This window comes from Cryptomeria japonica, chromosome 9, assembly GCF_030272615.1.
Source record: "Cryptomeria japonica chromosome 9, Sugi_1.0, whole genome shotgun sequence".
Classification (NCBI taxonomy): Eukaryota; Viridiplantae; Streptophyta; class Pinopsida; order Cupressales; family Cupressaceae; genus Cryptomeria; species Cryptomeria japonica.
The window spans coordinates 261,124,031-261,142,112 of record NC_081413.1 but is presented as its reverse complement, the minus strand read 5'-3'; positions in this window follow the sequence as shown (position 1 = coordinate 261,142,112).

Genomic DNA, 18,082 nt, shown 5'->3' with positions numbered 1-18,082 from the left:
AAAGTTTAGAAACACTTATTCAGATGGTGCTAAATACTATGACAATCTTACATATCACCTTTTTGCAAATGGAAACCTCTATGCTTGGGGGATAAAGTTCATCCACTCTATTCTTCCTACCATATCTCCCATGTCCTCTAATCCATATCCCTTATCCTATCTATTCATTTCTTCTATCATCCAATTATTTCTACAATCTTGCTTCACTCTAATCCATATCCCTTATCCTATCTATTCATATCTTCTATCATCCAATTATTTCTACAATCTTGCTTCACTCTAATCCATATCCCTTATCCTATCTATTCATATCTTCTATCATCCAATTCTTTCTACAATCTTGCTTCACTCTAATCCATATCCCTTATCCTATATCATCCAATTCTTTCTACAATCTTGCTTCACTCTAATTCATATCTATCTATCCTATCTATTCATTGCTTCCATCATCCAGTGCTATCTATATCCTATCTCTATCCATATCCCCTTTTTCATCCTTGATCTTGATCAAAACTATGGACAACAATTCTATTTCCACCTCAATGGTTCAGTCATCCATTCATCCATTCCTTGTCTTGATATACATTGGGGCAACCAAATACATCTTTCTTCTAATACAAAAACTCAAAAAAATCAAAACATCCAAAAACCAAAAAAAAAAAACACAAAATATCCAAAAACTCAAAAAAATCAAAATATCCAAAAATCCAAAAAAATCAAAACATCCAAAAACCAAAAAAAAAAAAAAAAAACACAAAATATCCAAATACTCAAAAAAATAAAAATATCAAAAAAACTAAAAATCAACAAAATAAAAAAAAATCAAAGCATGAACACATGGACCATCCATCAAATCAGATCAACAACAGGAAAACTCTCAAAGTCTGCAATCAAACTTATCACATGTCTTGTTAATCAATTCATTACTTGAAACCAACATCAACATCAAACATGTCTTATACAGGGATAGGTACACTTGAAACTAGACAGATCAGTCTTCTACGGGGTACTCACTCTTTGAAACTAGACATTCCTATCAATCATCAAGTCTTGATAATCAATCCATCTATCAACATCAACATGTCTTATACAAGGATAGGTACACTCGAAACCAGACAGATCGGTCTTATACGGGGTACTCACTCTTTGAAACCAGACATTCTTATCAATCATCAACCAAATCATAACAATGACATCAATCAGTATGACTGCTGGGTTTTGTTCTAGTTAGCCTTATCTTTATCAATTGATGGAAATACATGTTTCACAAATCATATTGTACATATCATATCCACCCATCTGAGGCATCACCAAAAATTCACAAATGCTTATCAATCCTGGACATACTTAGCATAGTCACTGTCCTTGGTTTATCTAAATCAGTTATCCAAATCGTATCCCACCATGGCTTGGTGATCAGTTTACATATCCATATCAAATTAGTATCAACAATAAGGGGCAAAATCCTGACCTCGCTAGGGGCATTTCGCCTTCAAGGTTTTCAACATCAGACCAAAAACGTAGCAAGACAACAAGGATCAAAACAACCAACAAATACCAAACGACAATGCGAGAAGGCTAAACATCACAGACTTGAACTAATTTCAACTAACCAAAGATCTATTTGTAAGATGTTTTAATTGACAAGAATACATTCCAAATAGCATGCATGCTTACTTATGGTTGTTAATTTTTGCTTATGCATATCTATCACATCATCATGGAATCTTTCTTCACTTTCATATCTCTATCATTCTTCTAAACTATCTTCATCATTCTTCCAAACTATCTTCTATCATTCTTCCAAACTATCTTCTATCATGTCTTATATAGGATGTATCTTTCCTGCAACCAGATGTTTTGATCAGCTCTTATACAGGATATATCGTTCCTGAAACCAGATGTTTTGATCAGCTCTTATACAGGATATATTGTTCCTGAAACCAGACATTTTGATCGGTCTTATACAGGATATATCGTTCCTGAAACCAGACACTCGATCATCCATATCTTATACAGGCGGTATCATTCTTGAAACCAGATGCTTGATCATCCATGTCTTATACAAGCGATATCATTCCTGAAACCAGATGCTCGATCATCCATGTCTTATATAGGAGGTGTCATACCTGAAACCAGACTTGCTCTCATTCCAATCAATCTAATCAATCTTATCAAACCCATGCATGCCATCACTATCTACTCTTCTATCTTTCAAAAAACATTCTTCTTCTTTCGAGAGATCATTCATGCTTTGTGTGCATGAATGATCTCCTGAGGGGGCATTATCATATCAAATCTCAACATCAAATCCAATATCAATTTCCACATCAAAACAAAGCTATCAAAATCAAACTCACATCAACAACATGAAACAATTTGCTCATCTACATCAAGTTCAAAATCCTATCATTTCATATCAACTTGTAAAACAACTCAAGTTATCAAAAACCATATCAAAACTTGTAACACAACTCAAGTCTCCACAATCACATAAACTTGTAAAACAACTTAAGTTTCCCACCCATATCAGCTTGTAACACAACTCAAGTTTCCATCCCATATCAGCTTGTAACACAAATCAGGCTTCACACATTGAACTTGAAACAAGGTATGCAACTCATCATATCAAATCAAAAATTTTCAAAAAATAATATTGATTCATCTTCTGAGGGGGCATCATTATCAAATATCGAATCTGGGGCACTACTGGCAAATCAAAAGAGCGACACAAAAATTGCATTTGATCATAAATCACAAAAACACATCATTTTCTTTGAAATAACATGTGCACACACGTCACTTCAAAGAGGGGCAAAATGTAGACGTATAAAAATGACCATATTCCTAAATGAATATTTTATGTTCATTTCTCTATTTGATTAAATCCAATTTAATTAAATTATCCACATTCTTCTATTTAATTAAGTAAATTACTCAATTTATTTAAATTAAATTCACTATACCCATTTAATGAATAAATCATTTTATTCAATAAAACCCGCCTATCCACTTTTAATTAAATTCAAATTTAATTAAATATTTATCCTAAATTAAATAAATCTAATTTATTTAATTTCTCCAAATTGCAACCAAATTGAATTAAATTACTTTATTTCAATTAAATCCTATTATTCCTCCATCTACTTGCAAAATCCCAAACCCCTTTCTAATCCCTTCTAGAATCTTCTAATCGCTTCTAATTAACCTAACCCCTCCTCTAAACTTTGTCACATCCCTAAGCAAAGGGAAGTCACTTCTCAAAACCTCAAAGTCTTTGATAACCATTAACGGCTTCAAGTCTTCAACCACTAAATTCCTCAAAGTCTTTGATAACCATTAAAGGCTTCAAGTCTTCAACCACTAAATTCCTCAAAGTCTTTGATAACCATTGAAGGCTTTCAACCTTCAACCACTTAATCCCCAAAGTCTCCAATAACCATTAATGGTTAACTCAAACCCTCCTACATGGTTAAAACATTTGTTTTGACTCAACCTTCATCCAACCCAAGGGTCTCATCAAGCCTTTAATGCTTTGACCATGATTATCTCTTAATCATTTGCATAAAGGTTTATCCTTCGATTAACTCTTAATCCATTGGGTAATCCTAATTTAAGCTTGACCCTTACCCTCTAGATAACCATGAGGTTTCTCAGGAATTTAATGTCTCCAACCCCTTCTCTCAACCCAACCCTATGTTGACACTTGTCACCATTTCATTGGTGCAAATTGCAAACATGGATCCCCAACTTTCAAACTCATCCCTTGATCAATTCTTTCAATCCTGACCATCCATTGCCCTGTTTTTGCTATAAATAGAGCTCTCATTCCTCCATTTTCAAGAATCATCCTTCAAATTTGTAGCATCATACTTATTCTCAAATACATTCAAGCTTTCATATCATTTTATGCTCATCATTTTAGCCTCTTTTAAATCAGGAATTAGTCTAAATATGCATGTTTAGAATAATTTCTTTATCATTTTAGCTCAATCATAGACTAAATATATCATGTTAGGATAGTACTCATACTAACCTTGTCATCTTATCATCTAGTTTATTGCATTTCTAAGATCATACATAGCTTAGAATCCATTGTATTTCTAAAATCTATCAAGACATCCCTCGTTCTTGCATTTGCCATCCCTAAACCATTTTGCTCAGTAATCTGAGAGCAAAAACATTGGTTTGAGGGACATTGTGAGATAGAGAACCATGGGACCCACCTTGGGAAGCTGAGTAATACTTTGTTACTCCATAGCTTGCATCAAGAAGTCCTGTGTGTGTGTGTGGACAGGTATTTTGGAACATTTTTCACATATTGAGTTCTATCGACCCAATTTTCCTTCATACAAAACATATTAAATTATTTTCATAAATAAATTAATATAGTTTTATTAAAAATAATTGTAATAATTATTCTTAATAAATTTTTATTAATTTATTTTCTAAAATAGCCAAAAATAATAAAGGTCATTTTGTTTATGCAACATCAAGTGGAGATTAAAGAGCTTTATTGATTTTCAAGCTTATACAAAAGGAGATGAAAAAGAAGTGATTTAAGGGGATTTGGTGTAGTTAGATGTTACTTTGAGACTTCACATGCATATACCACCTTTTAAGGAGCCATTTTGGCACACAATCAGTTGGTTTGGAGCTATTATGCACACTTTTATGCATGATTTTTGAGCAGATTTGACCTTGAAAAAACTCATGCATTTTTTTACGATTAAAGTGAGATTAAAGATAAATATAGAGCTCAGCTATATTTAGCTCACTCTTTTAAAGACTTTTCTATAAAGTCTCTCCTCTTCTTCATGTTGGACATTGCTTCTGCTAGGATATGTTGTTGTCATTGATGTCAACATATTCTTGCTCCTATGATTGTAGATTGGTTATTGGGATCATGGTTTGGTGTATGGAGTATTTCAAGAATCATTGTATTCTTCTGTATTGGTTTCAGTGATCCAGAAAGCTTAATTGATCATATAATATGATCCAGTTTGCAGTTTGTTTTTTTGATCAGTGCTTTGTTGAGTTTGGTATATTCCGGTGTAATCAGATCTTGAGCTGAGTTTTTGGGAGATTGTTGGGGATGGTCTTGTCTATCTTCATTTTAGACGGTTCGTTATTTGGTGCTCTGCAAGTTATCTTTCTTCATGACCATTGTTGTTGTTTGAGTATTCCTGAGTTTCTAATGTTGATCGATGAAGATTTGATAAGTGGTGTTGGTATAGCTATTATTGATGATTCTAATGTGCTTATTGGTGTTTCCTAATTATGTCCTATTTATTTTGATGATCCACATTGATCATTGTGTGAGTTCTTGGTGATTTTTCTGAACCGGTGATGTTCTTTGTGTTATGTGGTTTTCCTAGTGGTGTAGCGTGTTGTGATTGATCTTGTCATGATTTTTGGTGGTGATGGGCATTTGAAAATTTGGTTTAGGACCATGTTATATCATGTACATCATTATATTGGTATGGTGGTCAATATTTGTATCGTGTGATGTAATTTTATAATTATGTGTTGAGGGTTTATCCGACCTTGTTATCAAGGTTGATGATTTGTATAAATAGGTGATATAGTCATGTAATTTAGGTATCGAGGTGATGTCTACATTATCAAAGAGTGATGTATGTGAAAAAAAAGGATTCATCTTTCAGTGTGGTGTATTGACCAAAGATTGGTGTTGTAAAGCAGACATATGAGCTTAACCAGAATCATCATCGAGCATTAGAAGATGTTGTTATTGCAATTCATTTGATTCCAGATTTTTGTCTGAACATTTTGTAGGTCAGTGAGACTTGTTTGAGGGTTGTAGCCTTCTGGGTTATTGTATCTTGAGCTATAAGCTCTAGGAAATGTTCTTGAATGCTGGTACATTCCTCATTGTAATATTTTCACATACTATTGCAGAGTATCATCTTACTGTGGGTAGGTTCCCACCATGGTTTTTCCCTTAACTAGGTTTTCCACATCAAAATATTAGTGTTGTGTGTTGTCCTACCAATCTTCTTATCTTTGTTATTGTTGCATTTTATCGGTTTTTCATTTGTGGTTGAGTTTGTAGATTTGATAGAAAATTGATTCACCCGCCCCCCTCTCAATTTTCCTTCATTCTTGTTGCCAAAACTTCATTCTTGGGCAGTTCTTTTTCTCTCCTCAGCATGATGGTGATCCAGGATGGCAACTAGAAGTGGATGTGTTATCTTTAAGAAGGAGAGTTTGAGATTTTATGGAAGAACCAGATGGAGGTGCATTTGAGATGTCTTGGAGAAGATTACTAAGAATGCCTATTTTGTTCCTTCGAATGGACTGGTTACTCCTGATAACATCAAGGAAGATGAAAATAACATTAGAGCGAAGGAAGCATTGTTGAGTGCCCTCACTGATTCAGAGATGAATAATGTGATAGGACTTCAAATTGCACATGAGATTTGGGAGAAGCTTGAAACCTTGTATGAAGGATATAAACAAGTCAAAGTTGCTAAGTTGTAGAGTTTGGAAGGGAAGTACGAGATGTTGAGGATGGGATAAGATGAGAAAATTCGTTCATGGCTAAAGTGAATGAACTTGTCCTAGGTATCAGATATACCAATGGAACCCTTGAAGAAAATGAAATTGTTGCTAAGGTGTTGAGATCATTGCCTCCTGCTTACAAACATAAGGTAGCTGTTATTGATGAAATCCAAAGTGTGACTACTATGACAAGAGACATGCTGGTTAGAAATATTGATGCATTTGAACTAAGTGAATTTGGTGAATCACATGGAAATTCTGAGAACATTTAGAGCATTTGTATCCAGAAAGAAGAAATATGATACTAAAGAATACATAATATCCAAATATGAAAGAGAGAGAAGAGAGATGGAAGAGAAAGAAAGAGAATTGGAAGAGCTTGAAAAATTGTCTTTGAAATGTCTCTCTTGCAATAAGATGGGACATTTTCCTTCTAGATGCTGGGAGAGAATGTCTAAATATGATAGATATGATTAATTTGATAAGCATGATAGAAATGATAAAAATGATAAGCATGAGAAGTATGATAAGCCTTACAAGCCTAACCAAAAGTATAAGCATCAGAAGAATTGTTATTATGATGTTGATGAAGGTGTTACAAATGAAGAATCATAAGGAGATGAAGTTGTATTTATTGCTATCAAAGAAGATGGACTGATACCTATTGACTCTACAAGCTACACTATTGAGGAGGAATATTTAGCTCCTAAGTTGAAGAGAAAGATGAATGGGTGATTGACAACAGTTGTTCACATAATATGATTGGTAATAAAAGAAAATTTGTGAGTATGGAGAGGTATGATGGTGGAATAGTAATATTTGGAGATGAAAAAGTCTATGTGATATGTGGTAGAGGTTCTATTTCCTTTGATGGTAAGTATAACACTGATGATGTCTTGTATGTTGAAGGTTTGAAGCATAATATTTTAAGTGTTGGACAGATGGTTGACAAAGGTTATGATTTACAATTCAAGAATGGAAAATGCAAGATCCTAAATGCCTCTGGTATAGAGATTGTATTTGGAACTAAGAAATAAGGTAATATGTTTCATTTGAATGCTGGTGAGAAAAATTGTTTGATTGATCAGATTGATGAAAGTTGGTTGTGGCATAGGAGAATGTGTCATGTTAATTTTTGATTCAATGATTAAGATAAGTTCTACTCAAACTGTTAGAGATTTTCCTAAAATTGTTAAGCCTGCTAATCCAGTATGTAAGGAATGTCAAATGGGTAAGAAATCAAGAATTTATTTTAGGAGAAATCTTTATACATCTGATGGATTGTTAGATCTTGTGCATACTAACCTATGTGGACCTAAAAACATTAGAAGTGTGTTGGGTGACAGATATTTTATGTTGCTAATTAATGACTATTCCAAAATGATGTGGGTTGTCTTTTTGAAGGAGAAATCATAAGCATTAGATAAATTCAAGATATTCAAAGAAAAGGTTGAGACTGAGACAGGATTGAAGGTGAAATGTATGAGATCTGACAAAGGAGGAGAATTCTGTTCCAGTGAGTTTGATTCATTATGTGAGAAGCATGAGATTAGAAGACAATTATCTACTCCTAGAACCCCATAGCAGAATGGAATTGTTGAAAGGAAGACAAGACTATCTTGGATGCTGCAAGGACTATGTTGATTGAAGGGAGTGTTATGAAGATCTATTGGAGAGAAGTTGTTAGACTGTTGCTTGCATATGCTCCCTATAAATATTTCAAGGTATATCAGATGGATGTCAAGTCAACTTACTTGAATGGTGATCTTGAGGAAGAAGTCTACATTGAGCAACCCGATGGATTTCTTGATGATGGAGATATGGTATGCAAACTGAAGAATGATCTTTATGGATTGAAATAAGCCCCTAGAGCCTGATATGCTATATTGGATAAGTATTTGCTAAAATTGGGTTTTAATAAAGGTATTATTGATTATAATCTGTATTTTAAGATTGCAAATGATAACATCTTAATTGTTGAAGTCTTTGTTGATGATATTATCTTTGGAGGATATGATGACTTGAGTATGAAGTTTGCCGGTGATATGGATAAAGAATTTGAGATGTCTATGATAGGAGAGATGGATTTTTTCTTAGGTTTGCAAATTCCACAGACTGGAAAAGATATTTTATATCTCAAACTAAATATTTGAAGGAATTGCTAAAGAAGTTTGGGTTAGATGACTCCAAACCAGTTGGAACTCCTATGGTGACTAGTTGTAAATTGTCTATAAATCATGAATCTTCGAAGGTTAATCAATCTATGTAGAGATCTACGGTTGGTGGACTGCTATATCTTACTTAGACTAGATGAGACATTATGCATGTTGTGTGCATGGCTTCTATATATCAAGATGATCTGAAAGAGAGTCATGTCACTGCTGTAAAAAGGATATTCAAATACTTGAAAGGAACTGAGGATTATGGTTTATGCTATCCGAGGAACGGTGATTTCATGTTATGTGCTAACACTAATGTTGATTGGGCTAGTGATGTTGATGACTGAAAGACTACCTCTGATGGTGCTTTCTTTTTAGGTAAGAAATTGGTTTCTTGGGCAAGTAAGAAACAAGATTTAGTGTCCTTATCTACTGCTGAAGCTGAGTACATTGTTGTTGCCAGTAACCACACTCACGTAGTTTGGATGAAGCAAATGTTGAAGGATATCAAAGTTATCTATGATGAGCCTACTATCATAAATTGTGATAATTCCAGTGCTATTAATATGTCAAATAACCTAGTGCAACATTCAAAGACTAAACATGTGTCAATCAAATATCATTTCTTGAGGAAAAAAGTTAGTGAAGAGGAAGTGAACCTAGAATATGTATCTACCAAGGAACAAATTACTGATATTTTTACTAAGCCTTCGCCTACAGATACATTTGCCTACTTAAGAGACAAAATAGGGGTATCTACCCCTCTCGATGAGAACTAGATGCATTGAGTTGCATCAATCTGGTGGACCTCACAGTCTTATCTCTTTATATGGATTGATGAGTTGGTGTTGTTACTCTGCTGGAGTAGTCGGTGTGTTTATGAGAAAAAAATGTGTTTTGAGTATTTATGGGGTAGAGTAAGTTTGGTTTTCTGCTTTGAGCATATTTGGAATTGCTATCAAAGGGAGAGAGAAGCATGTGAAAAACTGTTTTATCTACTTGATCTTAGGGGGAGTTTGTTGGAGATTTTTTCTTTCTTTGCATTGATTGTTTTTCACATTCATATGTTGCCAACAATGCCAAAGGGGGAGATTGTTGGACATTGTTGCTGCTAGGATATGTTGTTGTCATTGATGTCAACATATTCTTTCTCTTGTGATTGCAGATTGGTTTATTGGGATCATGGTTTGGTGTATGGAGTATTTATAGTATCATTATATTCTTTTGTATTGGTTTCAGTGATCCAGAAAGCTTAATTGATCATACGATATGATCTGGTTTGCAGTTTGTTTTTCTGATCAGTGCTTTGTTGATTTCGGTATATTCTAGTGTGATCAAATCTTGAGCTAAGTTTTTGGGAGATTGTTTGGGATGGTCTTGTGTATCTTCATTTTAGATGGTTCATGATTTGGTACTCCAGAAGTTATCTTTCTTTGTGATAGTTGTTGTTGTTTGAGTATTCTTGGGTTTCTGATGTTGATCGATGAAGATTTGATAAGTGGTGTTGGTACAACTATCATTGATGATTCTAATGTGCTTGCAGGTGTTTCCTAATTGTGTCCTATATTTCTTTATGATCTGCATTGATCGTTGTGTGAGTTCATGGTGATTTTTCTAAACCGACAATGTTCTTCGTGTTATGCAGTTTTCTTGGTGGTGTAGCTTGTTGCGATTGATCTTGGCATGATTTTCGGTGGTGATGAGAATTTGGAAATTTGGTTTAGGAGCATGCTATATCATCTAAATCATTATATTTGTTTGATGGTCAATCTTTGTATCGTGTGATGTAATTTTGTAACTGTGAGTTGAGGGTTTAGCCGACCTTGTTATCAAGGTTGATGAATTGTATAAATAGGTGATATAGTCATGCAATTTAGGTATCAAGGTTGTGTCTGCATTATCAGAGATTGATGTATGTGTGAACAAAGGATTCATCTTTTGATGTGGTGTATTGAGCAGACATTGGTGTTCCAGAGAAGACATATGAGATTAACCGGAACTGTCATCAGGCATTAGCAAATGTTGTTATTGCAGTTCATTTGATTTAAAATTATTGTTTGAACATTTTGTAAGTCAGTGAGACTTCCCTGAGGGTTGTAGCTTTCTGGGTTATTATATCTTGAGCTATAAGCTCTAGGTAGTGTGTCTGAATGCTGGTGCATTCTCCATTGTAATATTTTCACATACTATTACAGAGTATCATCTTACTGTGGGTAGGTTCCCACCATGGTTTTTCCCTTAACCGGGTTTTCCACGTCAAAATCTTGGTGTTGTGTGTTGTGATATCAATCTACTTATCTTTGTTATTACTGCAGTTTATTAGTTTTGTATTTGTGGTTGAGTTTGTAGATCCAGTAGAAAACTGATCCACCCCCCCCCCCTCTCAAATTTCCTTCATTCTTGTTGCCAACACTTTATTCTTGGGCAATTCTTTTTCTCTCCTTAGCATGATTATAGACTAAGTTTGGTCTCTTTCATGCTCAAGGATAGCATTGTAGCTCAAATTTATGAGTTTTGTAGCAACAGATTCCTTACTTTTCAATAAAATAGCAACATATTTCCTTCTTGATACTTCTTGTGTTATCTGGTGAATGAATGATCTAATGATTTTCTATGATTTATATCCTCTAATTTGTCTCATTCTGTCAACTTTTGGTGTAAGGGGATAAATGGTGATTGCAGGTTTTGGATTGTGTTAGTTGTTTTTAATAGCTTGAAGTTGTGAAAACTTGTCGTTTTCCTTCAAGAAAGAGTTAAATTCAGCCCTTTATAGGAAATATTTATGCATCACATGTTTAGTTGAGTTGTGAAATATTTAGTGTTATTTGTTGAAGATTTTGTGAGTTAAACAAGTTGCATATCTCACATAGACTATTTGGTGTATCACCTCTTTTAGGATAGGTTTTCATTACATGCATTATTCCTATCCTTTTTCCCATTAGAAGGTCATTCTCAAGAGATTCATCATATAGGAAGCCGACCTATAATCCAGAGGTCTAATTTCACCATAGGCAACCCACAAGACTGAAAGTATTCCCATGTTTCACAGGATTTTTTAGTTTCATACTTAGCTTCACAAGTGCAATACTTCAAGACAATAGTACAATAAGCCCATAAAGCAGGATTTATTTGAACATGGCAGTGCCTACTAGCTTCATTAACTGTTTTCTTCAAGATTTTTAGGATAGTTTTGTTTGATGCTTCAACTTGACCATTGCCTTGAGGATAGTATGGGATGGAGAATCTATGAGGGATATGGAACTTATCACAAAGCTCTTAGACATCTTGATTCTTGAACGATCTTCCATTATCTATGATGATGGAGATGGGAATACCATAGCGACAAATAATATAATTTAGGATAAAAGAGGAAATCTATTTCCCAATGACCATTGTTAGAGGCATTGCCTCAATCCATTTGGTAAAGTATTCTATTTCTAGAAAGATGAACTTGTGTCCGTTAGAAGAAAGATGAATTTTTCCCACTAGACCTAGACCCCATTGAGAAAAAGGCCATGAACGTGCTAAAGGATGGAGTTCTTGTGTTAGTGCATGTATGAGATTGCTGTGAATTTGGCATTGCTTACATTTCTTGGCATATGTGAATGAATATTTTTCCATAGTAGGCCAATAATAACCCAATCGTAAGAGTTTCTTAGCTAGCATGAGACCACTTGAATGAGTGCCACAAATACCTTTGTAGACTTCGTTTAAATCCTTCTCAGATTCATCACGTTAGAAGCACTTGAGGAGAGTACCATCTAGACCTCGTCTATAAAGGGTATTGGTGACTATAGCATAATAAGAAAATTGACAGATAAAATTCTGCTTTTGGTTTCTTGAGAGGTCAAGAGGAATGATATTATCTTTTAGGTATGTGTAAGTTTGGTCATAGCAGAAAGAATCGAGACCGGATATTTGGCAAACCAGCTGGGTATTAGGGGAGTCATGAGTTGGGTAAAACAATTATTCCACCAAGAATTTGTAATGCTCTTGATTTTCTTGTGTTTGCAAGAGAGATGCAATGGTAGCCATGACATCTACTACTTTGTTTTCATTCCTTGGGATTTGTGTGAAAGTTTTAGTACCCCTACTCGTTTGAACTCATTGGACTCATATTTTATTGGTTGTTTTCAGTGGATACATTACCATGATTTGTTATTCAGACTTATATGACATTATTTCATGCTTTATATGGATATGAGATGCATAATTTATTTGCAGTATTTTAGTACTTGTGATTTATGGCATTTTATGGATTATTGCTATGTACTGACACTTTACTTTATCTATGCATTGTGGAATTATATGTTGTGTGTCTGCGAGTGTATTGGATGTAAGGGGACAATTTTCCTTCACTCATTTTGGTGAGACAGGTAACGTCACGATTCTCCTTCATTAGTGTGTATGCCATGTTTTCTATATTGTATATATGCATGTGTGGTTCGGTGATGCAAGATATTGCAGGTACAAGTACTGGGTAGGTACGGGGTATCATCTCCACCTGGCTTCACAGGTCTGAGTGTGCCTTGTATTTTTTGATGGAAGTGGAGGAGATAGTAGTTGACCCTATTTTACTCAGTTACACTCATGTGAGTGTCATCAGTTGGTCAGTTTGTTCGGCCTTCGTATTTTGTTGTTTGATCTTTTATGAGTATTTGCTTGAGGTTTGCTCAGTTTGTGTGTTTAGTGATTTTAATTATTGCATGTTACGTATTATTTGTCTTGGAAGGGTGAAAAATTGTTAATAATGTGAATTAAATAGTGACTCTATGATTTAACGTCCTTCGTGTAGAAGTAGGTGAATTATCGAAACTATATTCTATATTTGGTTTTCAAAATTATACTATAGTTGTACGTATTTTAAATATTAGGAATCGATTATAAACATATATATATTCAAAGGTGAATATAGTTTTTGACTAATTATATTGATTATTTTAATATGATTTATGATAAGTTGAAATATTTGAATTCTATGACCTACCATATAGAATGATTAATCATTTGTTATATAGATGTAAGTTAAATGGTAGACAACTTGATTTTATCGATCATACATATTCGCATATATATAAGTTAGTATTATATATTATTATTTATACGTTTAAAGTTTATTATTTACATTGCAAATTATTATATAGTCGCATGTACTTATATTTTGAGAAAGGTGGTGGGTTAGTATAAGCGACTATGTCGCATGGCAGATTGGGAGGTCAATTAGTCTTCCATTTAACTCAGAGCTAAGAACAATGACCACTATGAGTTGACATGTGGCATACGACCAACACGTAGGCATAGACCATTAGTTAGATGCAGAAATTTAGAGGTTTTATCGTAGATACGTGTAATGCCCCACCAGGAAACCTCGAAGGGATAAAGATAAAACACTCCAATGGAGTATATATATATATAATAAGACACAACATTAAGATACATTGGAGTTATCCAATGCTTAGATAACACAACGAAAGACTAAACGAACCTAAGGAGTTTCCCAACGTGATTACGTAACTTAACACCTAACTCAACTCGCGACATTTGATCCAATTAAGCAGGATATCTTAATTACATGTTATTACTTGAAACATGGGTATAATTTGTTCAATGAGTCAACATTATAGAAATTAGGAAGCGTTCATCTATTATGGTTGAAGATGCAACTAACATGAGGATATCTACCCCTTGAAAGTTAAAGCATAGATAACATATGAATTCATCCATTAAGGTTAAATATAGTTATCTTGATGAGTTCATCCAATTTAGTTAAAATATAGCTAATAAGATGAAGTACATTTATTAAGGTTAAAATGTAAATAACCAAATGAGTTCATCTATTATAGTTAAAATATAGTTAATAAGATGAAGATCATTTATTAAGGATAAAATGTAAATAACATAATGAAGTTCATCCATTAGGGTTAAAATATAGATAGCTAAATGAGTTCACCCATTTTAGTTCAATTATAGCTATTATGATGAAGTTCATTTATTAAGATTAAAATGTAGATAAGAACATGAAGTTCATCCATTAGAACTACAATTTAGGTGATATGACTAGTTCATCCAATAACTTTTAAACCATTTGTTGCATTCAAGTTTACATTAACACATGCCATGCATCTTGTTCCAAAATGTACTTTAATTTCATCATAACTAATGAGTTCTTTAATGCATACTTAATTGTATCATCATTAACTAAAATTAATTGCATTCCTTCATGATCCATTTATTGCATTTAAAAGATGACTACATACATGCATTACGATAATTCTCATCTAACCCACTTATATTTTCAATCCAATTATCATCCATACATGCTAGCACTATCCATGAAACCTGAGAGACAAAAACATCACATAATACATAAATGATCTCAAAGTTCACCCCTAGAGGGCTACATCTCCGGGTCTGCTCAACTGCAAGACCCCTCTGGTAATTAATTAAGTTATAGTTACATAGGGTTCACATCATTTACATTCCTGCCCTTTTAGACGAGCACAACAATATACAAACAACCACTTCGGTCAATAAATCCTAAAAGATCCCTACATAGAAATAGATCCAACTGAGCATATTAAAAGAACTACAAAGGTCTCTTGTCTGGTGGTACTCTAACCTGGGGACTTGACCAATTATGGCCAAACACAAAACAACCAGACAACAGGGTCCAAACAAACATATCAAGGAACTTGCCATTACTTTAAACAAAAGCAAAAGCAAAAATTAAACCTTGCACAAGCAATAACCGAAAAATACAATCTTTTCTCATGTTGATTTAAACATTTAAATGTCGATCAAGTTTTCTAAATGAGCTACGTTTTCAAAATATCCTATGATAAATATCTCATTCATTTTATTTTTACTTTTCAATTTCTCTATAATATGTTCCTGGATAAAATATTATTTAAAAATTATCAATTAATAAATATATTTTACTTCAACAATTTTCCGATCAAAATAATATTCTATCTTTTTCCCAAAAAGATACTTTCCCATTAATACTGATATCAAAATTAAATATTAATTAATATATATTTATTAACCCATGATTAATAAAATATACACAATTAATAATTAATAATACACAATAATCCAATCAAATATTAATTAATATATATATATTAATCTTCATTAATATATATATATATATATTAATAATAATTTAATAATGCTTGAATTTCAAATTAATTATTAATTAATATATATATTAATCTTCATTAATAAATATATATTATTAATAATTAATAATTAATTAAACTAAAACCCCAACAATACACAGACCACCAGTTTTATATATATATATATATATATATTAGTTTTAATAATATTTCAAAAACAAATAAAACTAAAACCCCAGCTGCTGGGTACATAGACCAGCAGTAATGTATATATTTATATATATATATATACATTTTTTTTTGTTGAGTTTTAATAACATTTCAAAAACAAATAAAACTAAAACCTCAGGTGTTGGGTACATAGACCAACAGTAATATATATATATATATATATATATATATATATATATATATATATATATATGAGTTTTAATAACATTTCAAAAACAAATAAAACTAAAACCCTAGTTGTTGGGTACATAGACCAACAGTAATATAAAAACAAATAAAACTAAAACCCCAGTTGTTGGGTACATAGACCAACAGTTATATATATATATATATATATATATATATATATATATATATATATATATATATATATATATATATATATATATATATATATATATATATCCTTTTTTTGAGTTTTAATAACATTTCAAAAACAAATAAAATTAAAACCCTAGCTGGCGGGTACACAAACCAACAGTAATGTATGTATTTTTTATTTTATTTATATATATATATATATATATATAATTTTAAATTTTTTTCATTACTCAGAAATATTCTGAGAACAAAATGGGGATATTTTCCAGAATAGCAAAGACCAGCATAAACATATTGGTTTAAAAAAAAAGAAGAAAAAGGGAGGAAGCCCCAAATAAAATAAAAGGAAACTAAAACCCCCAATTTCTTTCATTCACAAACTCCGTAATATTTTTCAAAATTTAAAAAATAAACACCATTTTGAAGATTTTTCTAGAATATTATTGTTTTTCCAAAACACATACTTGCTGAAAAAAACTAAACCCAACAAGCAAATCTTGAGCATAATGGAGATCATTCCCCAAACAATGAATCCGCCCAATTCCCACACTTGAAACTAAAATACATAGATTCAAAACCCAAACCCCATTTCAATCCAGAAATTTCTTCAAAGGAAAGTAGCCAGAAATTTTATTTCATTCTTTTATTTATTTTTCTTTCAACAAAGGAAACAAAATAAATAATCCTACTCTCTTCACATTCCTTGCAAGATCCGACGAAGAGCCCAACCTGCAGCTGTGGAAATTCTTGCTTTCCCAAAATCCCCAAATTTTCTCCATCCAAAAAAAATGTCATTTTTTTTTTTTCTAAAAGAAAATCAACAACCCCCAAAATGTTTTTCCAACCTAGGTTAAAAGAATGAAATTTTGACCTAATTTTCTAATTTCAAATTTAAACACTTTTTAAATAAAAAGAAATAAAAATAAAAATAATCATTCTTTTTAAACTATTCAAATAATCTAACTTGCTTTTCTAATAAAAGTTAAAATGCTTCTCTCTTATTTAATTTTAATTTTCTCAATATTAACTAAGCTCACATTTATATTTCACAATATTGACAAGGATAGAATATTTTAATTAAATTAACTCCCAAAATCAATCTTTCACACTATATCAAATATACATATAAATTAAACTTGCTTTTCTAATAAAAAATGATTTTCTTAAATAAGTGAAATTAACCTTTCTTTTCCAAAATGCAAATGAGATTAAATTATTTCTATTTCAAATAACTTTAAATCCTTCCCTTTTTAAAAACGCACAAACTAATTAAATTCATTATTTTAAAATTAACCATTAAATTAAACTCGCTACAAACATAAATAAAGCGATCTTTTTAATTAATGATTAATCACATAAAAGAAACCTATATATTTCAAATCCCTCAATTACTAATGCGTAAATGAACATATTAATTCGAACTAAATACTTAGTATAAAATATTCCATTTTACCACACGCAAGGCATGCAAACCAAGAAAACCAACTAAATACACGACACAGAAACCCAAATGAAAAGGGAAACCGACGGACCACACAAGACGCTCACTTGATCATGGCTAAGGCAAGACGAGGGTTTTGCGACCACCTAATCCAAATCCTTTAGAAACAGAGTCAGAGGATAGAGAGAGAAACTCTAAAATTGAACTACGAAAAAGATGAAACATTAGGTTTATGACTTATTAAATAGTGTATTAATATAGTTGTAATTCTTATTTTCTAGAAGTCT